The sequence below is a fragment of the Gallus gallus genome, chromosome 3 (genome assembly GCF_016699485.2).
Source record: "Gallus gallus isolate bGalGal1 chromosome 3, bGalGal1.mat.broiler.GRCg7b, whole genome shotgun sequence".
Classification (NCBI taxonomy): domain Eukaryota; kingdom Metazoa; phylum Chordata; class Aves; order Galliformes; family Phasianidae; genus Gallus; species Gallus gallus.
The window spans coordinates 108068749-108082392 of NC_052534.1; the positions used below are offsets into that span (position 1 = coordinate 108068749).

General features: G+C 38.8%; 1 protein-coding gene across 1 annotated transcript in view; it reads right to left on the bottom strand.

The window, feature by feature from the left end:
• TFAP2D (transcription factor AP-2 delta) overlaps positions 1-13644 on the bottom strand; it is a 55357-nt gene that overhangs the window by 7544 nt on the left and 34169 nt on the right. The window lies entirely within an intron of this gene.

Genomic DNA, 13644 nt, shown 5'->3' on the forward strand with positions numbered 1-13644 from the left:
TAACCAAAAGGACGTCTCAGTGTGGAACTTTGTTTCAGATTGAGAACTGCCCAGCCTTTTATGAAGGATCTTCTGAAAGCAATTAAAAAAATAGCTCACTTCTGGAATGTTTATCCACCAGTCTCCCCGTCGCTTTTCAAAGCAGGAAGCTATGTTTATCCCTGGTTAGTAGTGAGAGGAAAATGATAATGAAATATTTACAAGGACTGTTTTACAGGCATCAAGTAATGATACCACATGACTCTTGAAGTTTGGACTTACAGTAATATCTGAACCTTTTAAAGAAAATTGATTTAATTTCAGGATCTTTTTTTTGTTTTGTTATTATTATATACTTTTTTGAGAAATGTCTGGCATACTAAGAAAAGATATCATCATAATTGTCTTCTCTGTTTAATATTTGCAAAGCCTTAAAAAAAGATAAAGCCTTAAAGCCAGCTTTAGCATACATATAAGAGTATTTTTAGCCCTTTCAAGTCCCATGTTAAGGGGTGAGGTGATTTCAAGATTTTGTGTTGGAATTTATCTTCATTTTTATCCTTCCCAAGTCCAGAGAAATGAAAATGTGAAGGAGCTAACATTATCAGAAAGCAAGAAAAATAAAGTCCTAAAAAATACTAGCTATAATATCTCATGATTTTTGCATTGCTTGTGTGGTCTTCTGAGCCACGTTTTGGGGAACTGACTAAACCAAGAAATATGTAAAATATTTATGAACTTATGTGCAAAAGAAACCAGTTATCTGTTTAAAAAGTACCTACAATCATTCACTTCCAGTAGATAGGAATAATAAGTTTAACAAAGGAATGACTAGAAAAGAATTCTCTTGGTCTTTTTGTCTTTGAACATTTCCACTCTTGAGCAAAAGGAATAGTGCTGTGTTCATATAATAGCTCAATACGCCCTGAAGAGTGAAATGGGAATACTACAGTGAAAACTTAGAGAGAAAAAATCCATAGGGCTAAGAATGAGGGTAGAAAATGTTCTCAAATGCTGAATAACACTGCAGTAAGCACCAGAATAGGACAAAATCTGATATTTAGGTGTGTAAGCAAAGGTTTCAACTTGTAGCTGTATCCAACTACAGTGCCTAAACTCTGTTTACAATCAAATTGACTTAATTCAGTTTCCTACATGGAAGAGTCTTCATTGATTTGAGATGCCCTATGGCACCTGAGTCATTCATGTGGAATTGGTAGATGAGATACAGAATTTCTTCAGGTTCACCTTGCTTCTAGGTGTTCAGAGGCCAGACACTTCTATGGTTTCTTTTATGCATCTTTACACACTGGTAAAGATGCAGTAGATGCCAGTGTTTAGGCAACTGAATTGAGCCCTGGGGCTTTACTCCATACAGTCAGAGATGTCTGGAGTCTGGCACTTGAAAAACAGACGTCTCCTTTTTGAGAAGCTACTCCATTGATTCCGGTTGCACCATGAAGCTGAGTAAGAATGTGAGTTTCGTGCCAAATCAGATGCCTTATGGTAACAAGATGTTTGTGTTAAGCAAACACACAATGCAGAGTGTGTACAGGAGAATAGCACCATTTAAAAGAAGCAATGAACTGATGGTACAGCTCGTAACATCTAAAAAGAAGTTGCATGCTATTATTTCCTGAGCTATATCTTTTCATAGATGGTCAAGTCTCTCATCTACCTGGGAATCTTCAGCACACAGCTGATAAGGAGGTCCCTTGATATTTCAGATATTTCAGCCTGAGCAGAATCTTGAATGTGTCTGAAAACTAATGCTTATAGGAAAAGGATTTTGTGGGATAAGCTATGGGTTTATCTCCTTTATAGATCTGCTTTATGGTATCTTACATACCAAAAATAGTAATTAAAAAACAATTTTTTTTTTAAAGATTACTTTGTATTTCTTATTAAAACTAAACAAAACAAGAAAAACTCAACAACCTTGAAGTAGCACTGAAGTCTAATGATGACACAAGTTTTGATTCCTATTGCATGTATTCTTCTCCATCGATGGAGTTATGCAAAACTTATTAAATTTCCCATGATGCTTGTTGAAAGAAACTATTCTATGGAAAATTTCTGATCAGCTCTCCATGTTATACTCCTGTGAGGGTATATTTTTTTTGGCCCCACTTTATGTAATGAACATAGAAAGGCAAAGAGATACTATCTGCTATTTTATCTTACATTTTTATCAGTAATTCCCACTACTCTAATTTTGGTGGGCTTTGTTTATCTGCAAGTCTTTGAAAAATCTAAGAAAGTTGGATAATATCCCTTTGCTGATGAAAGTAAGTTTCAATCTAGGGAGAAAATCTGATCTTACATTTAAATCCCAGGCAAAACAGACAGAAGACTAATGGCAAAGTATTAAAATGTTTCCTGAAAGTCATATTTAATTGCATGATTTTTAGACTGACTGAGCTCCCACTAAAGTCAGTTCATTTTTGGTGTGCTTCACACCTACAAAGAGAATTGCTTTCATTATAAGACTTTCATTTGTGTTTAAGATCCTAAAATTAAACACAAAGGTTTTATAATGGAATCATCTGGGTATTCACAGCTTTCTAGTACACTTCATTGCAACTCCTATAAGCAAGAAACTTTATTGTTCTAAAAGGTAAGGCTAAAATGTCTGATTTGGGTACTGTTCACAGAGAGATTCATACAGAAGGCAGTGAATAGCAGGCCAACATATTATAAATCCTTATGCTTAAGGACATCCAGATCTCCCTGCAATCCTGCCTGGTGCTACGATGCAATTATGTCTGCTCATGTTTTAAAGATGGCCTTACTTAAAAATGAAAAGATCCAGCTCTGCCTGAAGGCTTGGGTTCTCATTTGGCACCTACCTCAAGGACTCCTCCATACCCTAGGCTGGTGAGACTTCGACTTGTGGCAAAAGAAACAGATTCTCTCTCTGTGGGGGGCAAGAGGCCATCTGCACTGAATGTTTACAGCCTCATTTAAAATAGATAAATACTTTAAAACAATAAAGAAAAAGCAAGCCCAGACTCATTGTTTGAAATTTCCCACATTTTTAAATGTGAAGAACCACTTCAAATTTAACAATGCATGGCAGATAACAAGTAGTGAAGTCTGATAAGGTTTTGGATGGCTATAAAGGAAATGGAAAAAGATTCAAATCTTACTGATACAAGTAACTTCCTAAATTAGAGGTGCTTCTACTGATTTCTGTTTATTGCAAGGTCTCCCTTATGAGGCTAGCCCAGAGAGCTAAACTGCAATGATTTCATTTCAGGTCAGTGTTACTAACTATGACACAAGTTAGACTGATAATTGAGATGAACACTGCAATATGACCAGCATGTGCTACAGGGATAAACAGTCTATAGAATCAGAGTGGGCAGTATCACATAAAAAGCTGCCTTGAAATGTGGGCTCTAATGCTTATTTTCCATTCATAACTAAACAAGTATATTAAGGACATGCTCTCCTAACCACATGGTTGAATCCTTTTATTGCATATAAAAGCAAAGAAAAAGTGAGAGGGTAACACTAAAACTGATGCTCTGTTCCCAAGTACTCAGTTTCAGCTCTGCAGATTTTGGATCTCAAGGATGACTTTCCAGGATTTTAGGAGAATTACCTACGATATGTCTCAGAAATACCCAGGACTGTGTCTATAAAATGTTTTCAAGCAACAAACCAAAGATTAAGCCATTGAACGATAGTGCACATGGCGCTTGTAGAAGCCCTTGGATGTTTGTCAATAAATGTTTCCAGCACTGCATAACATATGTCCCAAATAAAACACTGGATAACCCCATGACTTGCTAGTTTTCATTGAGAAAAAGAAAAAAAAAAAAATACAGGCTTCTGCCTTGTGGATGAAAAATGGTCTTGCTGCTCATTACTTCCTGAGGAGCCAAATACACCAGTGAAATCACAGAGAGATTCAAGATGAGTGGTTAACTTGAGAAAGCATAAGCACCTCCCTCCCACAGACAGCAGTTCCTTTAACTCTTGCTTTCACTTAGTCAGTGATTGTATCTTTGCCTCACAACAAAGCAAAGAAGCAAATGGGTTTCATCTGATTTTCTACCGTGTAGACTTCTACAGTGGAGCTGACAACATAGCTGAGAAGCCCTACTGCTCTCCTCAGATGAGAAAGACTGAAGGGCTAAGCATTATAAACACAGTGATGTCAAAGCAACATTTATCCCAGTAATTTAGGAATGCGGAGATATCAATTCTTTTCCTGGGAATCAGGAGGAAGTGTTGAATTGAAAAAATGTCTAGTCCCCCACAGTTTTTAGATCTTTGATGAATGCACATTTGCCCCTTCCTTGGTAAGCAAGGCACTTATATGCTAATGAAGAGAAAGAAAACATCTTCTCATCAGATCTCTTAGTTCCATTAATGATGGCTTTAAAGGAATCAGAGAAGTATTTAGGTTGGAAAAGACCTTCCAGATAATCTAGTCCAACTGTCAATTTACTCTACCTAATCCCACCGCTAAACCAAGTCCCTTAGTGCCACACCTACACCTCTTAAACCTCCAAGGATGGAGACTCCACTATTTCTGGGGCAACCTGTTCCAATGCTTCACCCTCTGTGAAGAAGTACTCATTATAAAAGTAAAATGTTTTGTCTGTTTTAGTAATTCATCCTCTACACAAAAAGTCTCAACCCTTTCAAATGGATTTTGGTTATGAACAGAGCAGGAGGAGATGACAGAATCCCTGCTAAGCAAAGGAATGAGATGATCTTAAAGGTCCCTTTCAACCCAAATGATTCTATGATTCTGTGGTTATGATTTTAAGACAGAATCCCTGGGAAGAGAATGCTGGAAAAATACAAAAGGAAGGAACTCTAATGCCTTTGGCAAACGTAAAACCAAGTAAAAGAAGAAACAAAATGAAAAGTAAAGGAATAGGGTTAAGGTTAGGATTAGGATTAGGGTTAGGGTTAAGGCTTGATTGCAAACACCTCAGCGCTAGGAGGGTGTGGTCCTCCTCAGGCAGTGGAATTGAGAGCTAGTTTGAGAGATCATGGAAATCGGGGAACTCTAGAGGGCACCAGAGCTATTTCACCACACAGTCACACACCAAGCTTCTTCCAGTCCCTGCATCCGAACAGAAACCTGCTACCCCTGGTTAAGATGACTGGAATTATGACAGCATATGCTCTATCTCTTGATAGGAGAAGAAATGTAAGAAAGAGAGAAAAATACAAAAGGTTGTGTATGTGTATCTGTAATTGCAACCCAGCAGAAAGAATTTGGTCTTAGCTTTTTGCTACAATTTACAAAAATGCTCCAAGATTCAAAACCTATTTCATTGCTCTCATTTACCCTTCAGAAAGAATGACGTTGCTTCCTCGCTGCTCCCAATGTCTGAGCCTCTGCTTTTTTTCCTGTCGCTTTCTGTGTCACCTTGTCAGTGAGATGCCAGGCACTCACAGGAGGCTGACAGCTTCAGGCTCAGAGACTAACTAAACGACAAAACTCTTGTCTCAAACAGTTTCATGGGAAAGGTGTTTCATATCAGCTGGATGGCTAGGCAAAATGCAGAATAATTTGTGAGGGTGATGACTGCTTTCATTCTGTTGCTTTAGTATTCTGAGCCTATTATTTTTGTCTGTTTATATAAGGTTTCTGCAGTGAAGGAAGTGTCACTTGCATGGAAGTCGTTTTCCCTTTGCTATTTTGCTGTTTTAATCTTTTATATATAAAACAGATGATGCAGATGTGATTTTGCACCTTGATGAAATGTAACCTTACAGGATCGAATCCAACTTCTGTAATCAGTAGATCTTTCCCTGTGTAATGGATGACATCAGTAGGATAGCTGAGCTTTCTGTCCACTGCAAATTCATGCACATAAAAGTGACCCAAAAGCAGGCAAAGAAGGTATGTTTAAACCTAATTTTACAAGCGGAGAATGTAAGACTAAGAGACTGGCTAATGAGATCAGAGAGCCTGTGCTTGTGGAAGCCAAGAAACGTGCACAATTCTCTTGAGTACAATCTCAGCAAATATTCCCTTTGTAAGGTTTTGTGTCACATTTTTTGGCTTCTCAACACAGAATGTGGCTCATTTTTGGTGGATTTCCTGGCAACTCTTGTTTTCATGAGATTTTTAGGAGCCGAAAAAGACATCTGCCACATTCAAAAGCCCTGACAGCTACTTCTCAGTAAAACATTAATTCTTCTAATATTGTCTAGCTGAGGCTACTCATTTGTAAGAATGTGCATCTGCTCATGCAGTTAATAGAAATAATCCTTAATTTAATAAAGCATATCTTTTCATAAACCCACTCTTTCACTGTTACATTAAGCAGTCATAGGCAGACAGGAGAGCTGTTCTGAAGCAAGGGCAGGTTACAAATGCAAGTACAAGAAGGCACATGTCAATGTGACTCCCAGATCTCTGAATGAATCTGTGGGAAGCTCAGGTATTGCAGTGGGATGGAAAAGAGAAGTAGATACAAGCTCTTTCCACTAAGAAGACAAAGAAGATCTAAAGTAAATAAATAAATAAAATCCTAATTTGGTGTTTTTAACTTTTAGTTGGGTTGGAGGGATATGCTAAACCTTTATCTTTAGATTGAAGGCTGCCTTGATGCTTTATCAACTGACTTAAATGTGAAATGGGTAGAGCAGGATTCTAGGTCCAGAATTCTAGCTTTGAACAGAAACAATGATATTAGATAAACATACTCAGGGGCTTTAATTCTCAGTCCAGTCTTAAATTTTCCTTTGCAAAATGGAACAGCTTCAAAAGGAAGGATGGAATGTGAACACTTGTAGATTCATAGAATCACCAAAGTTGGGAAAGACCTACAAGATCACCCAGTCCAACCATCCACCCATCACCAATAGTTCTCACTAAACCATGTCCCTCAACACAACATCTAAATATTCCTTGAACACCTCCAGGGTCACTGACTCCACCACCTCCCTGGGCATTGCTACCAATCAATACATAACAACTGTTCTGCACTATTTGCAACAAGAACATTTTACAGTTTAAGGGTTATCCGCTCAAGCTCACCCATTCAACTAGAGATGCTATAGGACATCCAGAGTAACAGTAAGGCTGGTAGAAGTGATGTGGGAGTCACAAAAATCTGTTGGACTGAGGGAATGGCAGATACATGTGAGACAGGATGTTTTTTCACAGCTAAAGTGACCCTAGATCCCCAGATCTGTGAGACAAGTGAATGATTCCAATGTACTTAAACTGGAGCTAGGACATGCCTTTAGTCACATATACCCTTGCTGGTGATGTGAAGAGTGCCCAGGCTCCTCCTCTGGCTGCGAGAGGCCACATCTTCATTATTCAAGTATTTTAACCTGTAATGTGGTGCAACTTCTCTGATTCCAACTGGGAACATCGCTTTGACAGGGTCAAAGCTAACTTGTGCTTGAGAATTGTTTGGGATGGGAAGAGTTGGTCACAGCCAAATGAACGCAAGAAACCACAATAGCAATCAAGCATTGTAGGCAGCTGTGTCTCAGTGTCCAGGACCATGTCAATACTGCCTAAAAGATTAGCTTGTATGTGTATTTGGGAGGGGTCTTAATTTCTACATTCCATTCCTGAAATACAACAGAAGCATTTCCATTCTTCATAACAGGGATCTATGCAACAGAAAGCAATTGGTTAATCTGGCCTAGATCTGTGCTCTGGAGGTGGCAGGATGAGATAAATGTCAGAGGTGTGTCAAAGCGACAGATGATTTGTGAGTTAGCCCCAACCATTTCCCATACTGACGTGCTTCTGTGCCACCGAGACACAGGCATTGTATTAGCTGGTTGTGCTGGTTAGCAACGACCCAGATTCAGCAGAATTAACTGTTGGTCTGCAATGCCAGCACTCAGCTCTGATGAACTAGTGGCAGGATTATGGGTGTTGGAGGGTTAGGCAAAGCTTCAGCATCTCACATGACAACCAACTGCACCATATGGTCTCCAGGTGTATATCTCAGAGCTCTTGTGCATTCAGGCAGGCTTGTCTTGTGCTGTAGTTCCTGATTGCCCTGGTTCAGCATTTCCAAGCTTTTCTAATGTGACTTGTTCTCAAAGCTCTACATATGTATTTTGTCTACACTCATCTTTCTGCTTTCTCTAACCATTCCAACCTCTGTTTTTCCTCCCATCACCCTGGATAATTGAGAGCTGTCTCTCAGTTTCACTGAGTGTGAAACTAGGCTCTTTTACCTGTTCTGAATCCGAAGACAACCAATTTACAATGCTAGAGAGATTTGTATAACCTTGCTGTCTTGAAAAAATAAAGAAAGATGAAATCTCAGCCTTGCTGACATCAGTGGGATTTGAAAACAGTTTTAGTTCCAGGATAAATTAAAATCTCAGCTTTTCCCTCTTGCACACACAGACATATGCATATGTACACAAATGTTTTACTTGATTCTGTGGGGCTTTTGGAAGAAGAGCTCTGAATTATAAGTAATAGACAGCATTTTAAAAGAAACTGAGGTTTATCTGAATATTTTTTTCCTTTCTTCCTCCCCACGTATTTTTGTTCTCACTTACATTTCTTCTCTTGTATCTTCCTCTCCCTTTCCTCATGCTCACTCCATTTTGAAAGTGAAGGACTGGAGAAGTGGGTTTCTCTCTTTAATGTTACAAGAACATCTGGGTTCTTTTCTAGTACTGTGCTGACTTAGCCCTCTGATGTTTGGACTCATAAATGCATTTACACAGATCAGCCTTTAGAGGACAACAAAGAGACACTCGTGAATCTGGACAAAAAGTCTCAGTGTGGAACTGGATTTTTCTGGGTTTTCTTGTTTGCCCCATGGCTTAATGCTAATTCTGTCTTTAGTCATGGCTTTCAAGCTAGACACAACCCACAGGATTATTCCACTTGCTCCTCTGCATTTATCACAACGGAATCAAAGAAGAGTTGAAGGATTGCATGAATAGCCCTACAGCACCTCTTCATGAGTCCACATTTATGTACATGCTTAGAAATCTGAGCTGCCTCAGCACTTTGCCCATGAGGTAAAATGATCCAGTCTTGACAAGGTTGGACTTCTCTATCCTTAGTATGTTATTTATAGTGCAAGTAAGGCACCTAGCTGAGCTCTAGGAAGGGCTAATGCTTTCCTGAATTCTTAGACTGTATGCATATTAATAATACATACAGTATGTCTATTATAATAATGTATATATTAGTAATAATTGTACATATTAGAAATATATATGTGCCACTGTGATGAGGAATCCTTTGGTACAATGCTAGGTAGATTAGGCAACAAAAAACAAAGGATCCTGCTAACAAACAGCAGAAGTGGACAACATGTGCCTATACCCTGGCACCTTTTTATTTATTAATATCAATTCAGCATCTCTGCAATAAGATACTTCAAGATGCACTGAAAAGGAAGACCTCTTGAATAAAGCATAACTAACATGACCCTGGCACAGGTAATGCTAAATAATTGCTGGTATGAATGTGAGGCTCTACAGAATTGTTTCTTCATGGTCATACAACACTGAGAAATTATTCTTCCTGCAGCCTTGAGTTTTCTGTATTCAGGTCAGACAGGAATCTCAGAGCAACTGCACAAACATGGTTGCACCAGGGGTGTAGATGAGCCTCTGTTTTTTTGTGTATTTGGTAAAGTTGTGCAAAACTCAGCAGTTTTCAGGCTCACTGGCAGCTTCTTTGAAGATTTCCCCTGTTCTAAGCTTTGTATGAAGTTGAGTTTGGAGTTTGAGCAAACCCAGCATTTCTGAGCCCTTCGTGGGGACTGTCCTGTGCTTCAGATGAGACACGCTTAAAGATCTTGAAGAATTGGGACCTGGTGGAAAAATTTCACAGAGAACTATAAGCTTAAAGATTTAAAACCGATTTTGCTCGTGTCTGGCCTGTGCCAGCCTGTGAACGCTGATCTTAATTATTAATGTTAACCAAGTAACATTGCAAGCAAGTGGAGATCATGATTTCACATTTACCAATGGTAGAGTAATTTATTATTAAAGAAAACTTTCTTTTACCCTAAGATAGTAGATGCTGGATTCTGGTAGGTATCAGATTTTATAGCCCTTTAAGAGGGGCTTAATGTAAAGATTATTCTGATAAAATATATTTATGTGATTCCTCTCATTTTTTTTTCCTGATCATAAAAGTTCTGTTTCTTTCTGACATCATATGGCATAAGCATATATGTACATGTATAAAATCTCAACATTTCATGTCATTGGGAACAACTTTCGCTGCTTGAAGGCAGAATTTCTTAACCTCTTCTTGTTATAGTAAATCTATATGAACCTATATGGGATTTCTGATGATCTTGTGATCAAAATTCATATCATACTGAATAATAGTTGGAAAACACAAAATCATGTCAAAATATCTAAAGTCCTTCATCAGAGGTTCTTGTTTAAGTCTATGGACTGCCTTTCCCAAAGGTAATTGTTTGTCTCCATCTCAGTCTACAGATTTATAAATCACTGACACAGAGAATTTATCATGATTAATCCTGCAGTTCTGGAACATAGATAGAAATGAAGATGAAAAATTTATTATTGAAAAATCATGTCATGGAATTTGTAATGTCTGTATGTATTTCCTCATTCAGATTTATATTTATATATATGTATGTATGTATATTTATTTTTGGCAGAGCACCAACAGCTCTTGGCTATTTTGGTCATAAATAAGACAAGTTTTGTGTGCATAGTTAGGATCAGTCACTAATTAAGACATTCCAAATAGTCTCTAATTATTGTAGGCATTATCAGAATATTTGACAGTGAATGTGGTGAGAGTGTCAAATACTTCTCTGACATACAGTTGCAAAACTTTTTATCTATAGACACACATGCTTCATATGTGCATATGCACTCATATTATGGCTTCAAGCTGCGTCAGGGAAGGTTCAGGCTGAATGTTAGGAAATACTACTTCTCTGAAGGGGTGGTCAGGCACTGGAATGGGCTGCCCAGAGAGATGGTGGAGTCACCGAGCCTGGTGGTGTTCAAAGAGCGTTTGGATGTTGCACTGAGGGACATGGTTTAGCGGGAACCATTGGTGAAGGGCGAATGGTTGGACTGGATGATCCTGTGGGTCTTTTCCAACCTTAGCGATTCTATGGTTCTATGATTCTATGTGTTTTTAATTCACTGTAATCGACAGGGACATGTTCTTTTGGAAATCTAGTATTAGATGAGGGCCTGCGATCAGGGATGTGGAGGCCAATGTATGTTGAAGATTTGAATTCTTAGCTTGCTGTATGTTAGGTTGACAATTCCAGTATTTTTTCTTAAGAAACCCTTCCCCATGGGTGTACAATGACAAACAGCTATTTATGCTTGTAACCAGTAGGAGGCTATGCTACATCTGAGACAGCAGTGACTGCTGTTCCTGGGTTACAAGGACCTTCTCCTTGTATATGAATTTCTCCCTCATCTCTCATCCTCAGATAATCCTCAACAGCAAATGTCCTGTGACAGGGGTTGGTTCAGTCTGAGGATCATCTGTCAGAGAAAGACAGACAAACCAAGCAATCACTAACAAGGAATCTCTCTTGACTCAGAAAATAATCAGTTCTCCTTGAAAACACAGTGAGTTAAAATTTCACACCTTCTTTGACATCTGAGACAGGTTTATTTGCCTTCTGTGATATTTAATCTCAAGAAGGCAGGTTGTGGTAGAGTGATAGACAACGTAGGTCTGAAGACTGCCGCATGTAGGAGATGAAAATTGTGATTTTTTTGGCCTACACTAAATTTACAATATTAGTGAGTGTATACATGCCTGCCAGTTGGCTGAGATCCCAAGAACTAGACCAGACTTATCAGTCAATGGAGTTTAGAGAGAAATTTGTCACATGTTTGATATTTATATTAGTCTTGGTTAATTGCACTGCAGATTGCAATAGTTAAACAGATGAGATCCCTACGGACAATGGCAGGACGTTATACACCTGGCTGAAATGGAGACACACGCATGTCAGTGAGTAGAGTTAGAGGTCTGGTTCAGAAGCTGGATGCGACCTCAAGTTCTGTGCAATAGATGGAGAAGGCACATGGTCTCAGCTCAGCCTGTGGGTCTGGCAGTACTCAGAATTCCTCAGGCACACATATCAGAAACAGCAGTTCAATTTAAGCCTAGGGAAGCATCCATGAAGGATCAAGACCTGTACTTTTCCAGATACCCATCTGCAGTCCAATCCTTATTGCCTGTAGCAGGTATAAAAGAAAGTACTGACTGATCCAGGAACCACATACAGAAGCCTTGTACTCCAACACACTATAGTCAGGCAGAGAAAGAAGGATGGGAGCTGTACCAGTTGACAGCTGTTGTAGCTGAAGCTGCCGGCATTTTACCCCTATTGCCATTTCTTTAAACACAGGAATCCTTGGGGATTAGCTATCCTCTATTCTACTTACTTTATGTGCTTGTAATGGGGAAGTAACTATTTTTCCACGAGCCTAGGTAACCCATTAAGATCCTTCTTTGAACATTCCGTGTAAATAAGTATGTTTTCCTTAATATGTAAGTGTATTTATGTGTTTTGGAAAAAAAGAGAAAGTGTGCATAGAGGCAGGTGATGTGTGCCTATGTGTGCAAATCAATGCATAAGAATAAAATAGAGGTTGTCTTAGTGTGTTGAGATATGAATAGGGCAAACACTACTCTATGCAAGTAAAAAGGAATGTGTATATTTGTGGACCAGGCATTACCCCAGCTCCCTTGCCTTGCTGAAACACATAGGTGGAAAAAGTGGGATGGTGGGTGCTTTGGATGCCATTCAAAGCCTGAGGGACTAAAAATTAGGTACCATAACACCTAGCTGGTAGGTTTCTGATGCTCTGTCAGGATCTTAATAACTAAAAGATGTTGGGACACTGAGGCATGGAAGCTTTCTGCCCATCCAATGAACAGAGTGTATCTCATCTCATAGCACTAAAGAATATGTAACATCAACCTAGGGTTTTACAGTATTAAAAAACCCACTTCATATTTTGGTTTACAAACTGTCATATACTCTGTAATCCACGCAATGGCAGAAGAACCTCTAAGATATTTCCTCATATATCTTTGATAAATATCTTAGATATCTCATTACTTCAGCATGGCCCTATGGAAGGGATTTTTCCATCACTTGTGTATCTAGCACACAACATAAAGTGAAAATATGGAGATGTGCAGCAACACCTGAGCTAACAAATCTTGCAAATCGTACGCTGTCTACATGCTTCTATCCATAATTTGGATAAAATTCCAAAGAAGTGTACTATCAGAGTTCATATATAGCAAATCTTAATTTTATGGCAGCTTCTTAGGCTGTCTACACCAAGAAATTAAAGACTGCTAGAGCATGGGCACAAGAACTGAGTCTACATGTTTATAGCACTCTGGCACAATTTAGGTCTGAGCCAACTTCCATTCTATCAGATGATTCCAAGGCGCTGTTCAGGAGTCAGTATAGCAGGACCATTCTCAGCAAACAGGCTGCTTTGAGGCCAGCGTGGTTTGGAGGCTAAAGTATCTACATACTATATAGAATAGGATGATCATGGTGACACAATGCCAAATGAATTTACAAGCATAGAGGAAGCACTGGTACTGTTTAGAAAATGAATAAGGATGCAGCTGAATTGTTCCTCTATCCATTGCTATTTTAATTCGTCTATATAGCCAGTGTAGCTGAGAATGTGGATTTCCAC